Source organism: Crinia signifera, chromosome 5, assembly GCF_055691185.1.
Source record: "Crinia signifera chromosome 5, ASM5569118v1, whole genome shotgun sequence".
NCBI lineage: Eukaryota > Metazoa > Chordata > Amphibia > Anura > Myobatrachidae > Crinia > Crinia signifera.
Genome location: NC_139221.1, coordinates 106,793,018 through 106,820,507, shown reverse-complemented (window position 1 = coordinate 106,820,507; position 27,490 = coordinate 106,793,018). Strand labels below are relative to the sequence as shown.

General features: G+C 44.8%; 1 protein-coding gene and 1 pseudogene across 1 annotated transcript in view; both read left to right on the top strand.

Moving 5' to 3' along the window:
• The window catches only part of SCGN (secretagogin, EF-hand calcium binding protein), a 115,035-nt gene that overhangs the window by 8,953 nt on the left and 78,592 nt on the right, over positions 1 to 27,490 (top strand). The gene's annotated exons all lie outside the window — the stretch shown is intronic.
• Positions 26,449 to 26,585, top strand: LOC146006081 (U2 spliceosomal RNA; annotated as a pseudogene).

Genomic DNA, 27,490 nt, shown 5'->3' with positions numbered 1-27,490 from the left:
GGTTTTGTATTTAGGATACAATAACATAAACCACATCTAACACCTACAAAGGATGTTTCAGCAATGTTTTAAGCCCATGGCCACTATTTTGCACATTAATTAATTCAATCAATTAATTAATTTTCATAATTATAGTTGAAAGGCAAGATTTGCAGGTCCATATATGTGAAGGGTATGTCAGCGTACACGGACGTACGCTCACTCTCACGAGCGGTGACATAAGCTGACTTTTCTATTGAAAACAATAGGGACCCGTCCGTGCAAGCTGGCGTACGCTCAGATAGCCGCAAGAAGTCGGTGGGAAGACGGACGAGAGACGTCCGTAAACGGTGGTGTACGCTCAATTGTACGCCAGTTGTCGGAGTGTAAGGGCTGGCCCGTCCGTGTACGTTGGCGTACGCACATTTGTACGCCACTCCCCTTCGACGTTGTTTCTGGCCGTACGTATGCGGCTGAGTTGTGGGTGGACTTAACCCCAACGGCCGCGTACGGATAGCGTACGTTGTTTTGGAACGTACGCACGTTTGGCCGCTCCAAACAGAATAAGGCCCATTGTTACGCCACTGCAATAAGTAATATATTGAAGGCCATGATTCTACGCAAAATATAGCGTTTATGGTATAAATTTATCATATAAATTACTGGGTATGGTTTAATAAGTTAGACAAGTTAAAAAGTCAGAGTTCTACAGGAAATACAATTGTGAATGTGCCCTTAAGGCAACAGTCTTCCTTGTGTGATGGCTGGGTGTCAAGCCGTTTAGGAATGAGGATGTGTAATACTTTTTTCCATGTTAATAATTAATCCATGATAACTCATTTTGTCTGACTGGGCCCTAAAACATTTTGTGAATACAGTTATAACATAGTAGACCTGCTGTTGTGGTTTTACATCTGTCACTAAGCAGAATCCAGCACTTGTTGATATACCCCAGGGTGATGTCACACCCTGGGGTATATCACCCGGGTGCAGCCCTTTGTGACACCACTGTCTTGGTGCTCTTGCATGTGTGTTTTAAGATGAATACACACTATAAGTTTATTGGTTCAATATTTGTGGTTGGAATTAAAATCTGGTAATGTTTGTAGGAACAAATGACAATTGTCTATTTACACCCAAACAAGGGAAAACAGACAAAAATGGATGTTCAGATAAATTGGTGTATCCAGTTTATTATTCAAGTGACCATTTTTGTCCATTTTTCAGCATTTGGGAGTAAATGTTTGTCTCTCATACATTACCAGATTTTCACTCCAACCATTAAGATTGGACAGATAAGATAAGAGTGTGCATCCAGCATCAGTTGCACAAATAAAACAATCAGATGTGACAAAACCCCTTCAGGAGACTGCACTGATTATTTTGATATTCATCACTTATACATCTATGTGCAAATTAGTCTGCATCATATGGAATGCTATGATACAGTGGCCACAGATTTGTTTTCCTCCAAGTTCCATTCTGTGACGTTGTGCTACTTTCTGTGCCGCCTTGCATCCCTTCAAGTGGTGTATCGTTGTGTGTGTAATGCAAATAAAACTCAAATTTAAAAAGGTGGTATTCAATTTGTGTCAATTTCTCACCTTTTTTTTAGGATGAGTGTGGATTTACCCTATTCCAATAAAGGGGCAATTTTTTGTGTAAGCAAAAAAATCGTCAGTGTCAAAAAACACCTGGATCGGCAAAATAGCCGCAAATATAAATGTTTTGTCAATTTCCGGGTGAAATTTCATCCATTTTCACAACCTTTTGATGCGCCCCTCCAATAAACGGAAAAGGCGTGGACAAAAAATGCCTTCAATAGCAGTGAAAACAGATTGAATAGTCGGGCATCAAATTAATTTTTGGGCTATCCGAACAAATGGAACTAATTAAATACCCCCCAAAAAAGTCTCTTCATGCAATTCAAAAAAATTAATTTGATGTTGTTGTTGGTCTGGTTGCATAATAGGGACACGGTTTGGCAAAAAATAGACATGGCTTGGAAACATTAAAATGGGAATAATTCTATGACTTTTCTAAACAGGAAAAAAATAATACATGCACATCTCTTAAAATTTGAAGCTTTACTTAAATACGAGTTGACCAGTGGCGTCTCTTACCTCTGTGGAGAGGGGGGCTGCCACTTATCGCGATGCAAGGCTCCACTCTGCTGTCACAACTGCTGGTTCTTGCTGCCAGTGCCTGCTGGTCCCCTTCGCCGCCGCTGGTCCCCCTGCCAGTCCCAACCCCCCCTTTGCGGTCATGGGACTGGTGCGTGCGCAGTAGCTTCTTTGGTACTGCGCATGCGCTGGCCCCCAGACTCTTTGGCAGCAGTACATAGAAGCATATTCAGGGTTCTGGGTGCGGTGCATGTTCAGTATCATCCTCAGTACTGCGCATGTGCAGAACTCATTTTTATGGGCTGCAGCAGCCCATAGAGGCATCCCGGATTGAGGGAACACATCTCAATGAGACTTGGGTGACTGGCAGGTCTGACTTCCAATAGGAAGTAACTGCAAGTCACAGTGAAGCCAGTGCAGTCTCACAGACTGCATCTGGCTTCACACAGTGACGGATTTTACCTGGGAGTGCTGCAGTCCTGATGCTCAAAGGTAAAATCCGCCACTGGATTTGACTTATACATATTAGGTATGAGCGCGTTCCTAGAGATCCGACGCACCCAAACCTATCTGATCCGTGGCGTTTCCGAGTGCCTCATTTCCGTCCTGCCAATAATCCAAGTCAAAAAAGAGACCGAATGTTATCTTACCGTTGTCGGATTCTCGGGAGACTCAGACTCTCTAAAAGTCCAGGAGATCGCCGCCAACTTCAGTCCGCATGTGAAAAAGTTTTTCTTTACTGCAAGGGGTGTTAAGTGGGCCATATAGGTCCAGCTGTGCTGCACAGTGTCCCGTATCAGTCCAGTTGTGCTTCCCAGTGTCCCATATCAGTCCAGAAGAGCTGACCCTCTACAGCATGGGTCTTCTAACTGTGGCCCTCCAGATGTTGTGGAACTACATGTCCCAGCATGTCCTGACAGTTTTGGCATGCTCTTATAGGAAAAAATGTGGCAATGCATGTTTGAACATGTAGTTTCACAACATCTGGAGGGCCACAGTTTGAAGACCCATGCTGTACAGCTACCTGTGCTGTATCAATCCAGGGGTGATGCTAAATGCGCTGTATCAGACCAGGGATGATGCTACCTGTGCTGTATCAGTCCATGGGGTGATGCTACATGTACCATGTCAGTCCAGGGGTAATGCTAGGTGTGCCATATCAGTACAATGTTTGTACTGTCCACTTGTGTGGCTTAGCATAGTCATCCAGCTACCTCGGTGCAACCTTCTGGCCTAAAAACAATATTGTGAGGTGTTCAGGATAGACTGGAAATTAGTGGAAATAATGTTATTGAGGTTAATAATAGCGTAGGAGCAACAAACAAAAAAAAATTAGTGATTTTTTTATGGGTTTAAAAAAAAAAACAACCCAGATCCAAAACACGGAAAAGGTGGCGCTTTGGAACAGATCCAGATCCAAAACATGGCCAGAGATACAGAATAAAAACACAAAAGTGTCCAGTGCGCACCCCTAATACATATAAGTAGTATACTTGTGCATTCTTCCAGATGGAACTTGATTTCACATGGAAAAGACAGAACAGGTCATGGCAGCACTTTATGGGGCCATCACATTAACAATATGTAATGTCAAAGTTAAATGATGCTTAATGAAATTGACTGGCTGCTGCGTTATAACCTTCAACTATCACCACTTTATCACTTTACCAGGCTGAATACATCTGCCTCATAGTGTGTTACAACACTATGACTCATTCTCTTATCTCTATGGTCTGATGTGTGCTGTGCTAAGTATGTGTACAAACTACTTCTCATGGCCTTAAAGCGGCAATCATTTACAAGGCATGGTTTTGCTTTGTAACTGATTGTCACTTTAAAAAAAAAAAAAAAAACGGCCAAGTTCAGCCAGCATCCCGCACGTCCAGTACACTTGGATGTTATTACATATGGAATTAAAGGGGAAAGAAAAGAATGTCACGGTGTGGTGCACTCATAAGGGAGTTCTAATAAAATGTAACCTTTATCTGAAAATTATTTAAAAAGTAGCGAAGTATTGACACACATGAACACAAAACATATAAGACACAAACATTGTGAGTTTAAAAAGGATATTAAATCCTCACACAGAGGGGCCCCGCTGTGTTGTCTTCTCCTGATAACAATGGTTCTTTAAATTAACCCTCAATGGGAGCGTTACTCTGATAACTGCATGTAGGCTCCTTATGTAGTATGTTTAGATTATGCCTCAGCAATCTCTATAGGTCTTGTAAATATGTTACATATATTACATATGGTCTTATCATTTTAAAACACTGGAAATGCAGGACAGGACCATTTGGGGAAGGTAATGGGAGTGGTTGCAAAAACCTATGCAGCCATGTCATGGCCATTTTCGAGGCATGTATCTGACAACAGCTCTAACGTACAAAAATATGGTGCCTTTTCCTGTACTGCTGTGTCCAGTCTGCATATTCATAGGTCTACCCTGCACATTGGAACTACTGTAATTCCGCTAGTGGAAAAAAAATCACTTCTGCACATACGCTCCCTGTGCAGCATGCATGCAGGAGGAAGGAAACTGGTTGCATCCCAGAATGATGCAACCACTGTCTGAGTGGCGGTAGTGGGCAGACACAGGGTGGCGAGGTGGGATTGGGTGGGTGTGGTCTGGACAATGGAGTCATGGGCGGAGTTTCTTTGAAGCGTGCACAGCAACTGTATGACATTACACGCAACAGCTGCAAGACAAAACATGGCAGCTCGGCGCATGTCTTCATGTAGACAGGGGGCTACCCTAGGTATGCGAGTGCTTCACAGCTCTGCAGTCGAATCATGGGAAGGAACCCAGTTTGCTGGGTAGGCTTGTCCTGTGCTGGAGAGTCCCCGGCATGCTGGAGACAGCAGTTGCAGTTTTGCAATTTTTCAAAATTGCAACTGAAGCTGAATTAGTCCCATTGTCCACACATGTGTATGCAGTTGATAATGAGTTGTGTTAGTTTTGGTGGGCATCTTTTTTCATTTCTGGGCAGCAGCTTCACTTGCTGATATAAGCAAGTCTACCAGTCTAAACAAATTCGCACTTGCAAATGCATTAACGTCCATCTCTGAATCAGACCTGTGTCTCTGTCTGCTCTAATTGTTTGAGATTTAGGCTCAGTGGGTAATTTAGTTGATCAAAGACTAATGAAGTGTCTCCAATTATCCATTATGTCAAAATGCAAGATTGTGCATTTGGAAACTATTAATGGATCTCCCTCCATCTGAAGCCAAATCACCTAGGAAACAGAGCTACTGACTTTTGAAATCATCCAAGGTCATTGATAAAGCAGTGATTTTATATTGTCCATTCCATTGTCTTGGGCATACATTGGTGGATAAAACACAACCTTGCAATAAATTAGACAACTAAAGTGAGATTGCAAAAAAACAATCTGTGCCCAGCAGTGTTTCTCAGCAACCACTGGGGTGACTCTTCTTCAAGGAAATGGGAAATGTCTGAGATCTATTCAAAAATCAGAAACATTTGGTTACCAAAATCAAGCTAAAACCATGTTATTAAAAATGGGCATTGGGTACTTGTTTCCTAGAACGGCCACAACGATTTAGATCGTTGTGGTCGTAAGATAAAAAATCGGATCGATCGCATCGCATGCGATTTGGTCGCATACGATGCGACCGATCCGATCGACCGATTTATCACCCGATTTTTTTTTTTTTTCACCAGATTTGTTTAAATTGCCCCCCCAAATGTTAATAAGTGTGCTAGACCCCACGATAGACGTGAACCCGAAGCGTGGCGAGCGCAGCGAGCCCGCGAGGGGCGGCGGTGCGCGTCCTCCGACCTTTTCATTCCCCTACTATCCACTAGGGCGTGGAGTGAGAATATAATAGTGTGGCGAGCGCAGCGAGCCACCGAGCCCGAAGCGTGGCGAGCGCAGCGAGCCCCGCGAGGGGACGCGTCTAACTTCACAGGTATACGCGTCCCCTCGCGGGGCTCGCTGCGCTCGCCACGCTTCGGGCTCGGTGGCTCGCTGCGCTCGCCACACTATTATATTCTCACTCCACGCCCTAGTGGATAGTAGGGGAATGAAAAGGTCGGAGGACGCGCACCGCCGCCCCTCGCGGGCTCGCTGCGCTCGCCACGCTTCGGGTTCACGTCTATCGTGGGGTCATGGCGGGCACATAAAAAATGTGAAATGGGTCATATTGGCCCATTTCACCTTTTTTATCATTTTTCCCTATGTGAGATGGACTTAATCAAGTCCATCTCATCTTGTGCCATTATAATGGCACAAGACCGACCGATTTCAATGTTAAAAGATTTTTTAACATTGAAGTCTATGGAAAAATCGGGTCAATCGGTCGGTCGCATCGCGGCCGATTTTAATTGGTCGCGACCGACCGATTGACCCGATTTCTGTCAATCAAAGTGAAAAAATTGTAAAAAATCGGCCACATCGTGAGGATCGTGTCCCTTAATTAAGAGCCACGATCACTCACGATTGTGGCCGTTCTAGGAAACAAGTACCGGGCATTGATTTAAACTGGGGATTTTTACCAGACCATACACATTTCCAGCAGGGGCTCCAATATTCATTGTTGAGAAAAAAGATGGGTATCTGCACTCTTGCATCGTTTAGAGAGATTTTAATTCAATAACCAGCCATATTAACATTGACTCCGAACGTACTTTTTTAGGAAGGTCCCATTTGACCCAGAGATAAGTGGAAAATGTCTTTCAGGTCCTGTTATATATACTCTTATTATATTATTTGGCTCACCAAATGCACTTGTCATTTTCCAGTTTTTTGTCAATGACTGGTCCTGGGAAATTCTTGTTAAATTTGTTATAATTTACTGAGTTGATTTTCAGTTGACTCATATGCATACCTATAACTTACGCAACGTTGCCTCTTTGTTGTCAGTGCTACGTTTGTCTGGTTATTTTTCCAGATGACCATCCTATTCGGAGCAGATTTATGTTATTGATGACCAGGAATTATTAGCTTTTCCAATGACACTGAAAGAATGGATTCCTTTACTGGAGGGTGCCACTATGTCTAGTGCAATTTTCTTGCGTTATAGGAACCTAGAATACATTGAAGGTGGCTGAATTCTTAGCAAACATGTTGGACTTTTTTATGTCACTTTAATTTCATAGTAACCTTTAGACCTGATTCCCACAATAGAAAATACGCCTCATCCAGACAACATGAGACAAACCATTTAACAGTTGTCCTGTGGTGTCTCTGAACAAGCTTACAGCATCAATTTTTCAAGTCTAATCTTGTTAAAGTTACTAAGAATTGGTTATTACAGAATTGTCTGTTCAGTGCGCAGAAATCCAAAAATGGCCTGAGGGTGGTTGTTCTTTAATGGTCTAAATTGTTTATTTCTCCTCCCCCAGAGGCATATTTATTGTTATAATAATGTTTCTTTTTGGTGCTTGTCATGGCAATAGGAAAATACAACATGGAATACCCAGATATACCATTAAGCACATGCAGGAGCAAGGAATTGACCCGTTCCTACAATGTGTAAAAGTGAAATGATTGCTAATGTAACATAGGCCCTTATTCTGATTGGTGCGTACTTTCCCGAATTCTTACGTAGCGTGCCGCACGCCACGCTGTGCGGACATCGTCCGTAGAAACGCCGACCGAGCCTCCGCATTCGGACGGACTCACTCTTTAAGAAGAGGGCGTGTTTACGGACAACATACAAACCTTGCATGTGCGGTGGACACGCACAGATTCGGCACGGTCTTACAGCGTAAGCACTGTCTTACCGCGTCAGAACGGACGGGAACCTGGCCGTACGCACCGATGCGGTGTATTTACGCACATTTCAACACTATTATCAGAACACCCAAATCTGTAACATGACCCACTTATGCAATTAGGCAACCTCATTCAAAAGGGATTGTTTTTAATGGTCATCTATTATTTATCTAATTGATAATTAAACACTTTAATACCACTTTAGATTAACCCTTACATCATGCTAAGTTCACAACATTCTTTCTTGCCCCTTTACGCCCATGTGTTATGTATGCATATTACATCATCAATTATTCTTCACCTGCAAACACACACATACACATCAACACACTATGTACATCTTTACATTACCCTTCACTTTCAACCACTTTTATGCACTAAAGCCATCTATATATACTGTATATCCCTTTTGCACCTTACATAAATAAACACCACTATTTATACTTATATACTTATATTTATACTTATACTGTAAAATTATACAATAACACACAGACCACTTCTAACTTTTATGACAAAAATTTATTAACAACTAACATAAATTAAATTAACTTTTCAGACCAGGAGGTCGCACACATTCTGGACCTCTTCAGCCATGTGCAGAAGGTGCTGGCGCAGCCTGAGGAGGGCCCCTCTCAACCCCTCGCCTTCTTGCCTCTGGTTATCTGTGGGCATGTTAAAAGGGGATCAACATTAATTATACTATTCAGGTTGACCTTGTACAGTCAATCCTAAGTACCTACAGCATGAGAATTCATACATACAAACAATTACATAGGCAATACTGTTTGTAATGGAAAAAAAAAAGATGGGCCCACACACACACACAGTGGCTTACACTACAGAATATGTGAGTGATAAAATTTCCAATGTATGTATCAAAATCATAACAACACTTGAGCCTCACTCAAACTTCTCCTGCCTTAACACTCACCAATCTACTAGAAAGCTACATCCAATAGAACATGCCACATTTTGCCATACATATATACCTGCATGCCACTGCTTAATAGCTAAACTGCATGATAGATAGATACATAGATGGATACATAGATACATGGATGGATGGATGGATAGATACCACATTTAAAGGCTAGCCTAGTCCTTCTACCCCTTACTTCCTGAATCATTGTCACATTGCCAGATAGGTGAAAGTGCAGCACTAATCCACTTCCATACACCAAACAATTTCTAAAGGCAATCCATCCTACAAAATAGCTTTGCAAAATACATGGCAACAACACGGGCCAACTGGCTAGAGGGGGGCCCAGGGGAACTGCCCACTTGTGACTCCATTATAAATCACGCCTGACCATACTCCATTGATGTTTTATTTGTGCTTGTATAGAAAGGCCCTCCATAAATAAACACTCATCACCTACGTGAGCCTCCAGATTCCACGTTTTCAGCTTGGGCCTATAACCCCTAAGAGTGTCTGTTGTAACCCACTTTTGTTTATTAATTAATAATAGAGTAAAACAGACTAGATTCAGCAGTGGTACCTAACAAATAGTAGTACCACCAATTATTAATGATGCCTTATGTTTACCTACCACTTCCTTCAACCTCCACCTCCTCGTCCACGACCTCCTCGGCCAGCTCCTCCTGGGCCACGACCTCCTCGGCCAGCTCCTCCTGGGCCACGACCTCCTCGGCCACCTCCTCCTGGCCCATCACCTCCGAGGCCACCTCCTCCTGGGCCACCTCCTCCTGGGCCACCTCCTCCTAGCCCTGCTCACGGGCCTGTCTTGCACGGTCACGTGCTGTAAGAAAATTCAAAATGCAGAGTGTTAAATAAGGCACATGATTTGTTCATTCATCATGCAGCAAAAACAATGACATATTAGACCCACATTACAGCATGTCAAACATGAAGTACCACACATATAGTGTATGCCATGTTTAACTCGTGATCAGCCATGTTACCTTATTGGCTAAAAAAAGGTCATGGAAGCATTAATGTACAATTGGCCATTTAATGTGTAAACACTCACATCGTGCAATGCTGGCCCTTATTTGCTGGAGCAATTCGGGCTGGCGCCGCCTCAGATCAGACTATCACCGCTCCAGCTGTGCGATGGTCCTGCGCACCTGGGTGCGCGCGAATATGCACCTGCGGGCCGCGGCATAGGCATGACGCTTCTGCCGGTTGGTTATAAAAGGGCCCGCACGCCCCAGCCTGGTCTCCATAACGGAGACCAGTGCCCTCAGCTCCGCAGCAGAGAATGGGGCTGCTCTCCCATAGGCCGCCATCTTAGCAATGGCACAATTCAAGCAATCATGTTCTGTAATTGGTTGTTCAGAGTGATATTTGGTATTAACTTTATTGTTCATTTTGTCATTAACAGCGTGTATGCGCCACAACAGACGGCTAAACCATTGCATCGCAAAACAACACTTGCTGTAGCTTTGCATAGTTGAGCAGACCATGCCAATACTTAGTATCTCCAAAACAGACAGGGTGAAAGAAGTTTGCAACCCATTATATATAATCTATTACATTCACCAAACATGGGTGAAAACAACAGGTGAATTAGTGTGCATCAGCAGCCAGTTACACCTAACTCTACAAGGTACTAAACTAGACAGCTTTATTATAGTGAAAGCTACACACCAGAAACATAGCAAATACAGATGGGTCTGTTCCCATCTTGGCAGGGGATGGCGCTGGCGTCGCCAGCCGCCATCCCCCGCCAGCGCCATGGCGATCGTGAGAAGGGGACGCGCGCGCACGAGAGGCGCGCGCGTCCCCTTCCGACGGCGCTTCCATACGTTTCCCCGGGTCCCCGCCGGCTTGCCGGCGGTAACCCGGGGTCCCCGCCGCCTGCCCGCATCCCCCCTAACCCCCCCCTAACCCCGTCCGTCTCCCTGAGGCGGAGACGGACAGGGTTTCCGCCGCGCTAGCGACGGAGACTGAGACGCGCGTGCGCGTGAGACGCACGCGCGTCTCAGTCTCCTCGCTGGCGAGGCTGCTGGCGGGTCGCCAGCGCGTACGTTCTGGCGACCCGCCAGCAAGGATGGGAACAGACCCATCTGTAGTGCAATCCCTTTTCCCAATATTAGGCCATGGTGCCATGTGAACACTTACCTTCTACCGGCCCACACTAGAGATGTGGAATTCAATGTACCTAGCATCAAGCCAGTATTTGGAGACCTTTCACATGTGATTTGGATGCAAGCACTGATTACTATTGCCCAGGGGCGTAGCGAGGGTGGAGCCGGCGGAGCGTGTGCTCCGGGCGCAGAGGAGTAGCGTGGCGCTACACTCGCTGCCCGCCGGTCCACCCTCTGGATGCCGCCCGGCAATCTATAGCAGAGGCGCAGAGCCTCTGTCTCCGTCCCGACTCCCCTGCCTCCCTGCTGCTGCTGCGGCTGCTGTCTCTGCCTCTCTGTGACATGTAGATGCAGCCGCTGGCAGGCAGGGGGAGCAGCTCCTCAAGCTGACGATGACGACATAAAATACAGCCTGAGAGGGGAGAGACCTACGGAGGAGCACATGGGCACCAGGGCTACTCTATTTACAAAGTGAGTAGGGGGGCAGGGGCTGCCAGTGGTTCTGGGAGGATTGAATCTGCACACTGGCCAGGCTTGTGCCTGCAAAGTCTGCAGACTGTGTGTGGAACAGTGGAAGGCTGGAGAGGATCCTTGTGATGTCTGCTGCCTAGGGGGAGGGGGGACTGTGCTTGAGGTGGTCTCAGATTGGGGGGTGTTCTGTCTGAGGGGCTATGCTGATTATGGTGTGTGTGTGTGTGTGGGGGGGGGGTTAGTGCTGTCTAACTATGGTGGGGCTGTGCTGTGTATGGGGGGCTGTGCTTTCTGTGGGAGGGCTGTTCTGACTATGGGGGGGGTTCTGCTGTCTATGTGGGGCTATGCTGTCTATGGGGGGTTCTGTTGTCTATGGGGGCTGTGCTGTCTATCTATAGGAGGGCTGTACTGACTATGGGGAGCTCTGCTGTCTAACTATGGTGGGGCTATGGTGTGTATGGGGAGGCTGTGCTGTATATGGGGGGGATGTGCTGTCTATATGAGGGCTGTTCTGACTATGGGGGGTTCTGCTATCTAACTATGGTGAGGCTATGGTGTGCATTAGGGGCTTTGCTGTGTATGGGGGCTGTGCTGTCTACATGGGGATTTCTGCTGTCTAACTGTGGTGGGGCTATGATGATGATGTGGGACTAGCTATGGTGTGTATGGGGGGCTGTGTTGACTATGTGGGGCTATGCTGACTATGGGGGGCTATGCTGTCTAACTATGGAGGGGCTATGCCTTCTATGAGGGGTTATTCTAGCTATCTATTGGGGTGGGGGCAGTTATTATTGGTTCTGTAACCACTTATTTACCCCTTTCAAAATCCTGCATGTGTCAATGGAAGGACAAGCGGCGCCTGTGTGCAGACCAGTGGCGGCACCTGCATGTAGAGGAGCAGGAGTCCCGGCGGCGCTGCATCTATGTGGGAGAGCAGGCCCGGCGACGGCTCCTGTACACGGGAGAACAGAGGCCCTACAGTGTGAGAGCAGGAGACACGGCAGCGGCAGCAAGGAGTGGGACTTCTCAGGCGCTGGTAAGGACATCCCTTGGTGAATAACTTATACTTTCAGGCAGAGGGGCGGAGCAGTGGTGCGGAAATGGAAAATTAGGAAGTACAGCCTCGCTTTCCCATTTGCCTCTTTTTTTCTTTCCCCCTCCTCCCTGTCTCTCCAGTCATCCCCCACCCCCCATGGTCCCCCTTCCTTTCCTGCGCTCCTTTGCTCTCTCTCTCCATCTCCCCAGGGCTCCTCCACCCCCATTCCCCCCCCCCCCAACCCACCCCCTCTTTCTCCTCTCCTGATTCCCTCCCTCCACTCTCTCATGTGCTCCCTTACTCTCTATGCCCTGCTCTCCCTTGCTGTCCTTTTTTTTTTTTTACCTCTCTCCCCTGCGCTTCCTCGCTCTCCTCTTTTTCCCCTCCCTCTCTCCCTCACTCTCTCTTCTCTTTTTCTCCCTCTTGTGCTCCCTCATGTGCAATATGCATTACGGCGTGTGGCATTCAGTTACTTAACCATTATGGTATGTGGCATAATGTCTACTAGGCATTACGGTGTAGGTCAAAATGTGTAATGAGCACTACGGTGTGGCATATTCTATAATGGGAAATGGGGTTTAAAACCACTTTGCGCTGCTAGTGGATATATTTTAACATAGAATACCACCAGACAGAATGATACTGGACACACTATTCAATATTTAAATGAATTTATAGAGAAAGATATATAAAAAAATATACACATAAATAATATCAAAAATTCATACAATAGTATACAATATTAAAAACATTAAACAATATGGCCATGTATAAGTCACGTTTGCAAACTGATAATTAGGAAAATACTCCGGAGTAAATAAATGATGAGGATTAGTAGCAGTCATTCATAGCAATTAGAATGCATAAGCTGGGGGAGGGGGGAAATGGGTATGGGATGAAGGTATTGGGCGTCAATGAGCCAGCAGCACAATCAAGAAATGTAGCACAGTCAATTGAAGCTTAAGCAGCAGGTTAGTGTAGAATATACCATATATCTCACCCTTTGTTGATGTTTTTTTGTGGAGGGGAAGCGTGTATCGGGGAGCTTCTGATGGTAATTAGCTCAACCCGACCACAGTGCAGAGATGATGCGGGGAGCTTTGGTGGATCTTACCGCTCTACCCGGGGTCCGGTGATATGGAAATATGCCCAGATAGCGTCCAGTGCAGGCGGCTGTAATGAAAGCCGAATTGCGGGAGGGAACGGGAGGAGAACCTCGACCGCCAGATGATGTTCACTCGCTGCTGCCAGATGACGGTGGATCACACAGATTTTCAAAGGACCGCGGCAGACCAGCTCGTGTGATAGGCGGTGGGATAGAGAACACAGGGGTTTGCAGACGTGACGTGACGTGGCCTGTGACGTCGACGCGTTTCGTCTCAATAGGCGGAGACTTTTTCAAGACGGATACATGTTACTTCCAAGTGTTGGTATTTATTGGATGTCAGCTACTTATTTAGCCAATGAGAGTATTGATTCGCATATATAGTCATTAACAATATACTAAGCAAGTGTGTCCAGTAATAAAACATTTCTATCGCAAAAATTAAAACATAAATAGCGAACATATGGATATTCATTACTCATAAATGGTCTAATGTTAGCAATATCTTGTTTTGCGGGATTTAATGAGGAGATCGCATTTAAAGGGATAGGCACAATATGTGATAAGATCAGAGAGAGATAAACATATTCATTAGCACAGAATATACAGAAAAGTTTTTTTAGAAACTAATTTCAGGTATAATTTACATCGAGTAGAAGGTAAAAAGGATATATATACATCAACCAAAATTTTTTGAAGATATGGTTATTCTTTTATTTTATTAAAATAAAAATAAAAATAAAGGTAAAGAGAGTAAGACCCCAAATTATATATGCATACACATACAAATATGTATATAAAAAAATATATATACATACATATGTATAAAATATTAAGAAGAAATAATAATAACAATTATAATAGTAATAGACAAATATTTTGTTCTGAATTATGAACATCATATAAAGAATCATCATATGAAATACTTCTATGGGAAAGAGTGTCCATAAATAATTAATTAATTTAGTAGCTTTATATAGCTCTAGATCCGTGGGAGCCAGGGGGAGTCCGGTCTGCAAACCCATGACGTCATGGGGGGATTTCTCCCAACCAAGCATCAAGGGTAGACCGCAATCTCCCTGGCCCGCACGGAGTGCAGACTTGATATGTAGGGACATAGCATCAAGGATATCGGTCAAGGGGGGAAAAGAAACAGTAAATTATATATAGACAGGAAGATAACATCAATCCATACAGGTAAGGTCCAACGCTTCGTTTAAGCCATGTGGATTGAGTGTGCCTAGCTTAAATATCCAAGAAACCTCTTGGATATTTAAGCTAGACACACTCAATCCACATGGCTTAAACGAAGCGTTGGACCTTACCTGTATGGATTGATGTTATCTTCCTGTCTATATATAATTTACTGTTTCTTTTCCCCCCTTGACCGATATCCTTGATGCTATGTCCCTACATATCAAGTCTGCACTCCGTGCGGGCCAGGGAGATTGCGGTCTACCCTTGATGCTTGGTTGGGAGAAATCCCCCCATGACGTCATGGGTTTGCAGACCGGACTCCCCCTGGCTCCCACGGATCTAGAGCTATATAAAGCTACTAAATTAATTAATTATTTATGGACACTCTTTCCCATAGAAGTATTTCATATGATGATTCTTTATATGATGTTCATAATTCAGAACAAAATATTTGTCTATTACTATTATAATTGTTATTATTATTTCTTCTTAATATTTTATACATATGTATGTATATATATATTTTTTATATACATATTTGTATGTGTATGCATATATAATTTGGGGTCTTACTCTCTTTACCTTTATTTTTATTTTTATTTTAATAAAATAAAAGAATAACCATATCTTCAAAAAATTTTGGTTGATGTATATATATCCTTTTTACCTTCTACTCGATGTAAATTATACCTGAAATTAGTTTCTAAAAAAACTTTTCTGTATATTCTGTGCTAATGAATATGTTTATCTCTCTCTGATCTTATCACATATTGTGCCTATCCCTTTAAATGCGATCTCCTCATTAAATCCCGCAAAACAAGATATTGCTAACATTGGACCATTTATGAGTAATGAATATCCATATGTTCGCTATTTATGTTTTAATTTTTGCGATAGAAATGTTTTATTACTGGACACACTTGCTTAGTATATTGTTAATGACTATATATGCGAATCAATACTCTCATTGGCTAAATAAGTAGCTGACATCCAATAAATACCAACACTTGGAAGTAACATGTATCCGTCTTGAAAAAGTCTCCGCCTATTGAGACGAAACGCGTCGACGTCACAGGCCACGTCACGTCACGTCTGCAAACCCCTGTGTTCTCTATCCCACCGCCTATCACACGAGCTGGTCTGCCGCGGTCCTTTGAAAATCTGTGTGATCCACCGTCATCTGGCAGCAGCGAGTGAACATCATCTGGCGGTCGAGGTTCTCCTCCCGTTCCCTCCCGCAATTCGGCTTTCATTACAGCCGCCTGCACTGGACGCTATCTGGGCATATTTCCATATCACCGGACCCCGGGTAGAGCGGTAAGATCCACCAAAGCTCCCCGCATCATCTCTGCACTGTGGTCGGGTTGAGCTAATTACCATCAGAAGCTCCCCGATACACGCTTCCCCTCCACAAAAAAACATCAACGGAGGGTGAGATATATGGTATATTCTACACTAACCTGCTGCTTAAGCTTCAATTGACTGTGCTACATTTCTTGATTGTGCTGCTGGCTCATTGACGCCCAATACCTTCATCCCATACCCATTTCCCCCCTCCCCCAGCTTATGCATTCTAATTGCTATGAATGACTGCTACTAATCCTCATCATTTATTTACTCCGGAGTATTTTCCTAATTATCAGTTTGCAAACGTGACTTATACATGGCCATATTGTTTAATGTTTTTAATATTGTATACTATTGTATGAATTTTTGATATTATTTATGTGTATATTTTTTTATATATCTTTCTCTATAAATTCATTTAAATATTGAATAGTGTGTCCAGTATCATTCTGTCTGGTGGTATTCTATGTTAAAATATATCCACTAGCAGCGCAAAGTGGTTTTAAACCCCATTTCTCTTTGTTTCTCTTATGAGCTCTAGCTAACTCATATAAAGCCGCCTGCAGCAGCAGTGGATTAATTACATTAGACCACAAGTGTGGTGTAACATATATATCAAATAAACAGCGCCAGAATAATTGTGCAATACGGGTTGGACCTATCCACTCATATTTGCGCATTCCCTCTCCCTTTGTATATTCTATAATGGGCATTAAAATTTGTGTGGCATCATGTGTATGGTGCATTACTATAAGAAGGAAAATTGACGGGAAGGGGGGGGGGGGCGCCGAAACATACTGCTGCTCCGGGCACAATGTCACCTAGCTACTCCTCTGCTATTGCCTGAGTGGTGGACTGGATTTACATATGGAATGGGTTAGTGTCATTAGTAGTACATACCAAACAAGTGCACAGTACAAATGTACATTCACATATACATTTCATGTCTGGCCACAGTTTGAGGTGTTTATTGGTGTTCAAATCTGCCATTAACTACTAAATCAGACTTAGCAAGTATGCCTGGTTTTTTTTTCCCGCTGGTATGGGCGTGGCCTATGCGCCGCACGGTCTACGCTGCCGCACGGAACGCTGCCGCACAGAACGCAGGGTGTCGCTGATGTACGCCAATTACAGAAATAGTATATAAAGGTGTGCTAGAAAACCTAAAAGTTGTTGCAAACATGGCTGGATCTCAATCTGAAGGAGACCAGGAGTGCCAGGAACTTTTTCAACGCCTGGACTCCAGCACCTCCTATGTGTCCCTCACCACAGACCAGCCAGTGGGAGAAGAGCAGGCTGCTGGGCCATCCACATCAGCCCAATCTGCAGCTGGCCCATCTTCTGCCTCAGTAGAATCATTGGAAACACAACAGGTGGCTTCCCAACAGAGTAGACTGGCCAGCACTTCAAGTACAGCGACAGGTGGCCGTGGCCGAAATAGGCCAACGGAGGAACCAAGCAGCAGGAACATGGCATACGAACCGCAGGAGCTTGCCATACTGGTACCCCGCGCACGGGATTGGATCGAGTGTCCACAGGACAGGTTGACACACACAAGGAGATGGAAGATTTGGGAGGACATAACTGCGGAGATTAATGCGGTGGCTCCACAAGTTCGTGAGGTGGAGCACGTTAAGAAGAGGCAAGTTCATGTGTGTTACATTTGACCAGTAAAAGACCAGTAATGTTTAAAATAGATGTTAGATGGAGTTGGTAAATGGCCGGTCACGTTGCTTGGAGCCACAGACATGATTGCCATGTAATTTAATCGATAGTTATTGTAGGGTGAGTGTGAATGTATCTTCTAAGGGTTGTTTGTATATTTGAATAGAATGTAAGTTGTGTGTAATGAAGCACATGTTGTAATCTGTTGCAGATTGCAATGGTTGCTACAGCAAACATCAGGAGTGACATGTAGTAATATGTAAACTTTGATTGCAGGTGGCACGACTTCAAAACCAACCTCAAGAAGAAATTGACCAAACGGTGGGAACACAGCCACACCTCTGGGGCTGGCTTCATGCCAGGCTGGCTGAAGCTCACCCCCCTGGAGGAGATGGCAGAGTGCTGCATTGCAGTAGAGGAGGTCCAGGGGGTGAGCAAAATGGATAGCGAGGCCCCAGCGGAAGTCTTTGCTGCTTTTGTTGAAGGTAATTATTTGCCATGGCATAAGTAGTTGGTACTAATTTGCTTGGAATGTGTTGTAATTGTAATTTTCTCTTTCACCAGCATCCCCCCTGCTTGGTCAAGAATCTCTTGAGGAGGTGGCGGAGTCTCTGCCACCTGCCACCAGTGGCAGGCATGTGCAGCAGCAGCAGCCACCGGCCGACCCTGAATACGACAGGTGGGTGCAGGTGCTTGGGCAGATTCACCAGCAGGGAGACTTAGCATCAGAGCGGATGCGTAGGACCGAAGAGGTCATGCAGGGTTTGGTCAGCACCCAGCAGACAATAGCTGGGAGCCTGCAGGCTATGGCTGAGGCCCAGCAGGCCATGGCTGCAAGCCTGCAGGTGCTGGCAGATCAAGCCCTGCGGCAAAATGACCTCCTCCTCCACCATAATGAGCTTATGGTGGAGCTAGTTTCCAGCAATAGGGCCCTATTGTCATCCGTTTCTGGTGCATTCTCACCAGCAGCACTCCCTGCTGGCAGAGGGGGAACACCATCCCCCCCCCTCACCAGCATCTGCTCCACCTGGGCCACCATCAGAACGTGGCCGTGGCCGAAGAGCTGCTGCACGTGGCAAGGAGCCTACCAGGGCCAAACGTGCCCGCAAATGAACTTGTGTCCGCATTAATCTCCACCCTTATGTCTTCCCAAATCTTTCATTGAGCTGTGTGTGTCAGCTTCCTGTGTCCAATCCCGTGCAGAGGGTACCCACATATGCCCTCGGTTCGAATGTCTTGTTTGGTTCTCCTGTTGGCCTCTTTCGGCTACCATTACTGTCTGCTGTACTTAAAGTGTTGGTGCTATACTTTTGTTGTGAAGCCACCTGATGTGTTCCTAATGATTCTGCTGTGGCTATGTATGTCATAAATATGTTTTTTTTTACTTTATTTTTTAACATTCCTGCCATGGTACCTTTTTAATTTGTTGCATGTGAGAAATAACATGCTTTCCATTTTTTTTTTTTTTTTTTTTAAACAATTTATTGAATTTTTTCAGAACATAAATTTCACATTGATTACGCAATAAGTTGTCTCTTGGTATACAGAAATCAGAATACACAAACCAGTGCTCACAGGCATTAGAAAACTTTCACATCGGGCCTATGTCAGATCTTTGTCTAATCTCAATCTTCCCTGCCTTTAATAAACTAAGAGTACCCAGCGCCGCATCCAGTGCGGACAGCCAAGATATCCTGTCCTAATTTTCCCGTACCCAGGGGACAAGTCTAAGAAACATTACAAAACTGAACATTATACACATGAGCATATAAACAAACAATCATTCATCTCATCACATGCATACGAAGAGGGTATCGCATAAACACACAGAGGGGAGAGGAGGGGTGAAGGGAGGAGGGGGGGGGGGGTTACCCCAGATCTGTCACCATATATTGTGTACATATGACTATAAATGCATTTCTCCTTCGCATATTCGTCTCAGAGGACGTTGGCACACAAGTATTACACCATTTCCTAAACCATAACTAGAAATATATCACTCCTATACAGTTATACTATCAGATATTCTCCTATACAGATACCATGTTGTGTTATCAAACAGCTTCAGAATATGGTCTTTCGTACTTTCATCCAGTTGATCTATGTACAGGCCCCATTTTTTATAAAAACGAAGAACACCTTTCTCCACGTCTGGTAGTGTCGCTCTCCTTTCCATATATATCATTTTAAGAATAACACTTTTGAGTTCCGTGATCGATGGGGCGGATTTTTTTATCCAGTGGTTCAATATCAATCTACTAGCAGTACATAGGATAACCGATAGGATTGGAGTGATCAATTTCTTTGAGATTCCCAGATCCCATTCCTTGAAGTTTAACATTAGACAGGCTATTGGAGACTTTGACACTTTAATCTTAAAAACTAAATTCACAAAATTTACCACCTTATTCCAAAAATTCGCCACTCTACCACATTCCCATAGGTTATGAAACAGGGTTGCTTTTGTTCTGTTGCATTTTACGCATCTATCAGATGCGTCTGGCACTATGTGCGCCCTTTGTATCGGTGCCAAGTAAGCTCTAGAGATTATCTTAAAGAACACCTCTTGCAGTGAAGCTGAGAATAAATACTTAAACGTTGATAGGGGGTGGACCATGATGTCATCAACCTCTCTTATGCTGGGGATGTCTTTTTGCCAGTTGATGAGGGATTTCTCCCATAACTTATCTCTTGTCAAGTTAGTTAAGTGAGTATAGTATAGTTTAAGTCTATATGTGGAGGTGCGGGTGATTGTAAGAAGGGTGAGAATCGGGTCATTTACCATTTGTCCTTCTTTTGCCCTGGGTTGGGTCTGTATAAAGTGTCTCACTTGTAAGTACATATAGAAGTGGGTATGTAGTAGCTGGTATTTTTCTTTCAGAGCCGAGAAAGAGAGCATCCCGCCACCAGGATCATACACATCCCTTATCGCCGAGATGCCCCTCTCCCGCCAGTTCAGATATGTGGCATTATCCAGCCCCGGGACAAACAATGGGTTGCCCCAGAACGTTGTGAATGTCGACACCTGAGGACACCTGGATAATTTTTTATTCGTGGTCACCCACGTTTTGTATGTGTCTTTAAATAAAACATTTTCCATAATATCTCTTGGAATCTTATTTTTGGGGGAATGTAGGAGAGCCCCTGGCGAGTAAGGATGCATAAGTGCGGTCTCTAAATCATAATTGGTAAACATGGAGCGCCCCCATAGCCAGTCGGTTATGTATCTAAAGCCCACAGCCTTACTAAACAACTCCCCATTAGGAATATTTAGGCCCCCTTCCTCTCTGGGTAATTGTAATTTGGCACAAGAAATCCTGGCCTTTTTTCCTGCCCACAAGAAGGCAGAGAGAGTGGATTGGAGGGATCTGCTATCTGACTTTAACAGGGACAGTGGTAACATCTGGAGAATGTATGCAATTTTAGGGAAAGCTATGCTTTTAATAACTGCAGCCCTGCCCATTAGTGACAGGGGAAGATTCATCCATCCTTTAAGCTGCTTTGAGATTTTCGCCAGGGTGGGTTTGAAGTTTAAATCATAAATTTGATCAATACGTTTTGGGATATGTATTCCGAGGTATTTGAATGAGGACGCCGCCAGCGGGAACTGGCTTATGTCTGGGTGGTTCCTGAACAGCTCCGGGTCGCCAGACAGCACCAACAGTTCAGATTTGGTATAATTGACTTTGTACCCTGCAAATGAGCTAAAATCATTTATTAGTTGGACTATAGCTGGAATGGATATTAAGGGATTTGAAGCAAACAGCAGCATATCATCTGCGAACATCGCAAGTTTGGTCTCCATAGAGCCCACCCTGATCCCCTCGTATTGGGTCGATGCTCTCAGGGCTATGGCCAGAGGTTCCAGTGCCAAGTCAAACAACAGTGGAGACAGCGGGCATCCCTGTCTTGTGCCTCTTTGAATATAAAAAGGTGGGGACAGGTACCCATTGCCCAACACTTGGGTAGAGGGGGAGTGATAAAGGTTTTGTATACATTTGATGAACTGTTCTGGCAACCCAAATCTATCCAAAGATCCAAACAAATGGTCCCAACTCACCATGTCGAAAGCTTTTTCAGCATCTAGCGTGAGGATTACATTACAACCATTTGTGGGATGACTTTTTATCCATTCCATTACTGCAAGCACTTTTCGAATATTCACCACCGACTGACGTCCCCACACAAACCCCGTCTGGTCCGGGTGTATTACAGAGGGCAAGACTTTTTTTAGTCTTTCTGCTAGGATCTTGGTTAGCATCTTATAGTCAGAGTTAAGTAGGGAAATTGGTCTATAGGATCCCGGTTGTTCTAGGTCCCTTCCTGGTTTTGGAAGAACTCTAAGGGTAGCCGAATTGAAATATAATGGTACTTGTGATCCTGACAGGATGGAGTTAAATACTTTGACTAAGGGGGAACTAATTTTTGGGGCTAAGATCTTGTAAAATTCATTAGTGAGCCCGTCAGGGCCTGGGGATTTTCCTGATTTAAGAGATTTTATGGACTCCATTATTTCCTCTATTGTTATTGGTAGGGATAAGGCTTCTGCCTGGTCTTTTGAGATTTTGGGGGTGTTCAATTTGGCCCAGAAGGACTCTTGTTTTTCCCTATTCACCTCCGGAGCGCGGTATAATTGCGAGTAGAAGTCGCTAAAGACTTGAGTTATTCCTGCCGCTTGTCTTATTAGTTTCTCATCAGGAGACCTAATTGACTGAATTACGGGAGTTGGTTTCTGGCCTTTCAATAAATTTGACAAAAGTCTACCCGGTTTATTTCCAAATCTGTGAATGGCTGCATCTCTGCGAAAGGAGTACTTAGCCTCCATGGTGGTCAGGATGTTGTCAAAAATCTGCTTGGCATTCAGGTATTCTACCTTATTTGTTTGGGATGGTACCTGTTTATAGGTCTGGAAGGCATTAGTCAGTGCTAGTTGGGCTTCTAAGTATTTCGAACTCAGGTTTTTTTCTCTTAGCTTACAGTAGGAGACAATGTGGCCCCTTACTACTGGTTTGAATGCCTGCCAAAATAGCATGGGGTTTTCCAGTTCCATTTCTGCATTGTTAGACACGTATTCAGACCACACTGTCTCCAACATGTTCCTGAAAGGAGGTAAGTTCCAGAGGTGGGAGGGAAACCTCCATTGCCTAATTGGGCCCTTATCTACCCTTGTGGCCAAAGTGACCCAGCATAGGGCGTGGTCCGAAATACATATAGGTTCTATGTTTGCGTCAATGACCCTTGAGAACAGACCCGTCGTGGTCAGCACGTAGTCTATCCTAGATAGGGTACCGTGCGCCGCTGATAGGCACGAGTATTCACGTTCTGTCGGGTAACAAGCCCTCCAAGCATCAACCAGGTGTAATTGCTGCAGTAGTTGGGTAAAGATCGGGTTGACCACTGGACTCCTATCACCCGGTGTTACATTCCTGTCTAACAATGTTGAGGCAGCGATATTTAGATCCCCTCCCAGAATCAAATCTGCTGTGGAAAACTCCTGGATCTTATTTGATAAGATATCAAAAAATTCTCTAGATTTTGAGTTAGGCCCATATGTATTACACAGTGCTAGATTCTGCCCCTGAATCATTACCTCTAACAGCACATAACGCCCCTGCGGGTCTGCTTCCACCCTTTTGACCTCAACTTCTAATCCCTTTCTGGCTAATACCACAACACCTCTGGCTTTAGAATTGAAATGGGCAGACGCTAAAACCTTCCATTGTGTCCCGTTTAACTTCAAAATCTCAGGGGGGAGGAGGTGGGTTTCCTGTAAAAACATTAAATCCATTTTCAACCGATTCAGGTATATCAAAATTTTTTTCCTTTTAGCTGGCGTATTGATCCCACCCACATTTAGAGTGCCAACTTTTAAACTAGACATTTTTCAAACATTTGAGAAGTAGAAATTAGGAATTCAGATCTGGAATGGGGGGCGTGGGAGGAAACACAAGGATATACATGGACATACATGGGGACATACATACCGGACAAAGAAATGTCATAACCAAATCGTATGACGTTTTGAGTTAGAAACATAATAGAACTTCCGGGCCTACTATAGGAGGCCACCATACCAACCATAGAATTATCAGGTATTCTCAGGGTCGCGCCTAGCCGACACCTTTGCACCTGTACCTAAATGTACATATATAAATCTTGAAACATTTAGAACACGAGAGTTAGTTATCACAGACTTTAAACAATGACGTCTTGAAACAATCATAGCAACTAATGGATTCAAACTGGATTGGACTCGGAGGGGGAGGGTGGCTGAGATCCATATCGAGAGCTGTGCCATGAAACCCACACCTCCTGACCCCCACCCCTATGGGCATCTCTTTCCGCTTTTGCTGCTGTAACCTCTTTTGTGGAGAGGCGACGCTGGAACATGTCTATGCAGGGATAAGGGGTTTAACATACGAAGTGCTCCCCGTCTCCCCCATCGACCATTGCGGATACTGTCTCTCTAGTTACAAAAGCCGAGCCCATTTTGATCAAATAAGCAGCAGTCCTGCATGAGTTCCTGGTATTAACTTGGGGGCTATAAACCAACTATGTCAATACTCAAGTAAGGGTACTCCCTGCGGGTCAGGGCTTGCGTTTTTCTCCGCCAAGTAACCTGCTGCGTCTGCAGCCGTCATAAAGTCCCTGAAGGAGTCTCCCTCATGGATCCTTAGCCTGGCCGGGTAGAGTAGAGCGAACTTTATATTTGCTGCGAATAGTTTTGCGCAAACCGGAGTGAACTCCCTACGGGCCCTTGTAACCTCCGCAGAGTAGTCCTGAAAAATAATGAACTTCGACCCTTTCCAATTAAGATCTTTTTGCCTCCTGGAGGCCGACCAAATCGCCTCCTTGTGCAAGAAATTCAGGCAGCGAAAAATCACTACCCTAGGTCTGCTGTCAGGAACCTTTCTGGGGGGGCCCAGGCGATGGGCTCTCTCTATTACCATGCCCGTGCACTCAGATTTAATTTGGAGCATATCTGGTAGCGAGTCTGTTAGGAAGCTGAAAAGTTCAGGCCCCTTAAGAGATTCATCCAATCCCACTATTCGCAGATTGTTTCTTCTGGACCTGTTTTCCAACATGTCCAGTTTATTCTGAAGCTGGTAAACATTCTGTTGCAGATCACTGTTAGTCACCTTCATGTCTGAAACGTCCTTAAACATTTCACCCACCCTACTGTCTGTTTCCCTCTGCCCTCTGGTTATATCCTTCAGCTGCTGTTTGATGTCCTGTATGGCTGCTGTAAACTTCTCAGCCTGAGCCTCCATCAGAGGAGCCATAGTAGCCTGAATGGCTTTGACCACAGTGGCATATAATTCTGGGGAATCATTGTCCTCTGCAGCGCTTTGCTGCTGGGGCAGCAGGGGTGTTAGTGAGGATTTTACCTGTGAGCCCTGCGTAGCCTCGAGTGCGGCGGCCATCTTGGATTCGGCTGCTTTCTTTTCAGCCTTTTGTTTGGCGGTTTTAGACGCCATCAGAGAGGGTCGCGAAGCGTGTCCACCTCCTGGAGTGCCTGGCAGGGCGTCTGGGTGGGTGATCTGTCCTGTCTCCCGTTTCTGGCTCTGTGTTATTAGGTGCGGCAACGGAGCTCCCCTGGAGTGCGTCCGCTCACATCGGGGGGCGGAGCCGGAAGTCTCCATTTTATTTTTTAATTTATTGTAATAAATGTATATTTTTAACTCCAAATGTGTGGTTTAATTGTTACATGTAGAAGTGACATGTCTATTTCTATTAGTGATAGTAAGTTCTGTCCATTGGTTGCAGTGTAAATGTGTGTCCAAAGTGCAGCATATATTTGTGTGTTTAGTAATGGTCCATTTAAGCTGCAATGGTTTCAATTGAAGCACTGACAAGCGTGTAATTAATGAGTAATGAGTAAAGGAGTGGATTGTATTGTGTTCAGCTGAGGTGCGCCCGTAGTGATTAGGCGTTCCGATTGCCTAGCGCATGACCGAGTGGTGTCCGCAAAGCAATACTTGCTTATGAACACCGCAAATTTCTAGCCTTTTGGTTCGCGTGCATTCGTTGTGCTGTCCGAATGCACGCCTACCAGAATGAGTGCAATCCCTCGTGTCTGCCCATGTTTACGCCCAGTTTAGCCCACTTTGAAACTACGCCCCTGTGTATTTCCGAATGACGCCCATAATACGCCCATATTTCCCGAGTGATTGCGGTGCACATTTCTGTACGGTATTAGTGAGAACAAGTACGGAGACCATGCGTGGCACATGCGCATAGCGTTCCCCACGCATGCGCAGACGGCTAAAAAACGCCATCCGAAAGAGTGAGCGAATGTACGCACAGACCAGAATAAGGCCCATAGTAACATAGTAGTTTAGGTTGAACGGAGACTTCCATCAAGTTTAACATTTTACAGGACCTTATAGAGGGTGTTGTCTAAATGTTAAATCCCCTTTTACATTTTTACTTTGATTTCACTTTGGGCTAAATTATGTTTATCGGTTGTGCACCTGGATTTTTTTATCCAATAAATGCTTTTCCAACCTTAATTTAAATGTATTTATTGTGTCTGCCGACACCACTTCTTCTGGAAGATAGTTCAGTACTTTTACTGCCCTGACTGTAAACAAACCTTTCCTTTGAAGGGTACAAAATCTTCCCTCCTCCTTTCTGAGCACATACCCACATGTCCCAGTCTCTGACCTCAAATCAAATATGGTGTCTTACAGCTTGTTATATTGTCCCCTGATATATTTGTACATGTTTATCGCTTCTCTGCCTTTTGGCTAAGATCAAGTGTAGTATCTGTTCTTATCAGTGGGTGCGGACCAGCCCCTGGCAGAAGAATAAAGAAAGGCTGGACTGAGTAACTGCTCCAATGGGTGGAGGGTATGCGACCCCTCATGCTCGGGGCAGGGAACAGTCTGGCTGAGTACCTTCACCATTGCCAGATGGTGGGAGGTGTTGTTTCTGTAAATCCACTGGTAAGGGAGGGAAGAAACACTGGGCCCAGTAGGTGGTTCTCTTGACGAGGTCTGTAGCCCTGAAGGATGAGACAGCAAAAAGCCCAGTCTAGTATCCATTCCCAAGGAGCGGAGAAACACTGGGACTGAGTAGATTGCTCCCATTCCAGAGGTTCATAGCCTCTGATGGGGAGTCAGCGAAAAGCCCAGCTTAGAACCTTAACCATGGGATGCGAGAAACACTGAGTAGATTTCTCTTTCGAGGGGTCCTCAACCCTCAAGGGAGCCAATGGAAAAGCCCAGTGGAGTATCCATTCCCATGCCATGGTTTAGAAAACACCCTCGGTAAGAGCATAGAAACACTTGGTCGGATGCTGACTGGCCGGCTGCTTAGAGCCTGAGGTGTAGCGTGCCTCCGGGGAAACTTGAAGGTGCCTTAACGTTCACTGGTGTCCCCACCAGAATGATTTTGTCACTAGCACTGCGCACTTCCCTTTCAGTTAGCATTGCACGTCCTTACTTGGGCCTTTTGGCTGGGTAGGATAATCTTTACAACCCCACACCGGCCTTCTGGCTGATGTCTCATTTAATATTCATATCTCTTCACCCCTCTCATGTTTGTCACTTTTTCCATTTTTCGTTTGTTTGGTCATGTTTTTTGGGCGGTGTGTATGACCCTTATGGGCTGCCCACTCCCCACATACCAAAGCTTTCTCCTTCAGGGGAAAGCTGCAGTCCCCGAGGTTGACTCCGAGCCGAAAGGTGAAGGGAAGCCTACCGAGGGTCTCTCTGAGCTTCGGCGAGGAGGACCCACTGATCCCTATTTTCCCTTCTTGGCATATTGG